A 2,500-nucleotide genomic window follows, 5' to 3' on the forward strand; every position below is an offset into this window, starting at 1 on the left:
GGCTGAGTTGTGCTTTTGTGTTGTATCTGTGGTGTGTGTTCTGTTTTGTTTAGCAACCTGACGTTGTAACGCATTTGAATTGAAATTCAACTAAAGACCGCTTCTTTGTTCCTTTATTCTGCAAAATATTGAGATTCTACTTCAATTCAGGCCGTAACGAGCTTCTTTTCCCTTTTCGAAACAATTTAGTTTTACTTATGGTACGTTTGATCTCAACTAATTTGTATACCTATGCTTACCCTCCCCCTGGGGTGGGAGTGGGGAGAGAAGGGGGGGGGAGGAAGAGTGTTTGCGTTTCTTTACGTTTCCCTCTTCTTTGTTTTCTCTCTCTCTCTCTCTATTCCTCTCTTTTTCCTCCTCCCTCCCTCTCTCCCTCCTTTCTCCCACCTCACTGCCCTCCCTCCTTCCCTTCTTCCCTCCTCCTCCCCTCGCTCTCTCGCTCTGTTTCTGTAAGCCTCACTCTTCCTTTCACAAAATCGTGCTTAGGAGCCGCTGGCCCCGTCTGCATAGAGCGCTTTGCCAAGGAAACTGGGTTATTCTATTATTTATCATTCCTGCTTCGATAATCTTTGGCTGAAATTTATCTCAATGTCCATCACGGACTTTTCTGTTTTTGTTTTCCTCACCTCTCTCTCTCTCTCTCTCTCTCTCTCTCTCCTCTTCTTCTTCTTCTTCTTCTTCTTCTTCCTTGCACATTTCTCCTCCTCGTTCTCTTATTATATTCATCTTTATCTTCGTCGTCTCCTTTTTTCCCCTGATAATGATGAAGGTGATCATACTAATGATAATGATAATCAAGTCATAATTCTGTTTTTACTTCGTCCGTCCGTTCGAATGTTGCATACATTTTACGCCTGAAATAATATTCTCCGTTTTGATGTAAGATGGAGTGATAATTGACAACATAAATATTCAAGGACACACACTCACGCGCTCATCCTATTGCGAATCTACGAGAATCCTCATCTCACTCTATATTGTCATTATTATTATTTTTATTATTGTTATTGTTGTTGTTGTTGTTATTTTTGTTGTTGTATTGTAATTATTATTATTATTATTATTATTATTATTATTATTATTATTTTGGTGTATTTTTTGTCATTATTATTATATATTGTCATTATTGTGATGTTATTGTTGCTGTTGTTGTTATCTCATCATCATCATCATCGTTTTTATTATTATATCATTCTTCTTCGAGGCAAGTACATCGAATTGAAGTTAGTTAATAAGTTTATGCACGTTTACTATTAACACGACTATCCGAGGGAGACCTTAAAAAGGAAGATAAGAGGGGAAGGAGGGAAGGGTAGAAAGGGAGGGGGAAGGACTGAAAGAGAAAGGCAGATGGGGAAAAGCACACAGAGGGAAAGAAGGAAAAGGGGATGGGCAAGGGGAAAGGGAGGGGGGAGGGAGAGGAAAAGGAAAAGGGCTGAGAAGAGGGAAAGAGGAGTACCACTTCTGTTGCGTGTTCCCTGGAATTTCCACGGATCCGGCTGGGAATGATAATTGTGCTGATAATATTAATGATAACAATAATCTTAATAACGATGGTAGTAATAATAATAACAGCAATTGTAATAATAATAATAATAATAATAATAATATAATAATGTATAATAATAATAAGATAAGGGAAAATAATATATAAAAAAATAAAACGAAGAAATAATGGAAAAACACAGAGAAAGAAAAAAGGAATGGAAAGGGAAAGGATGGGGGAGGGAAGGAAAAAGGAAAAGGGGGGAGAAGAGGGAAGAGTTTACCACTTCTGTTGCGTAGTTCCCTGGAATTTCCACGGAATCCGTGTGGAATGAATAATTGTGCTGATAATGAATGAGAACAAAATCTTAATACGATGGATATAAAAATACCCAACGAGATTGTATATTAATAATAATAGAATAATTAAATAATAAAGCAATAAAATGATGAAATATAAACTACCTAACTAATCATAACATAGTATAATAGATAAGGACTAGAACTAATGACATCGATAATAATAATAATAATAAATGAGAAGGAGGGGGAAAAAAAGATGAAGGTAATGAGATTAGTAACAGTAATAATGAAAACATTGGTCATGTTAATGATAATTATGATGACGATTATAATGATAAAGTGATTGTAATAGGAATGACGCAGTCATTATGGTAATGACGATAATAAAAGGGAATACCGGCCAGATTTGAGAGTCGTGGTGTAAAATAAAGGCAGCAGAATTAAATGGCCGGAAGCAAGCACAAAACTGAAAGGAAAAAGCTTGAGTTAATTGGGTAAATCGGCCTCCTCCTCGTCCGTGGAACCGCCATGAGGGAACCGGGCCTTTGACTGCAGGGGCGAGGGAACCAGTGGGCTTCCCGCTAATCATTAGGGAAGGATACCACTGACAACAGTGAAACGACATAGGACTCATTCGAAAATTATATAATTATATATATTATATTCTATATATTAATAATCTGTAATTTTTTATTAATATATATATATTATA

The sequence above is a fragment of the Penaeus monodon genome, chromosome 26 (assembly GCF_015228065.2).
Source record: "Penaeus monodon isolate SGIC_2016 chromosome 26, NSTDA_Pmon_1, whole genome shotgun sequence".
In the NCBI taxonomy this organism is placed as follows: domain Eukaryota; kingdom Metazoa; phylum Arthropoda; class Malacostraca; order Decapoda; family Penaeidae; genus Penaeus; species Penaeus monodon.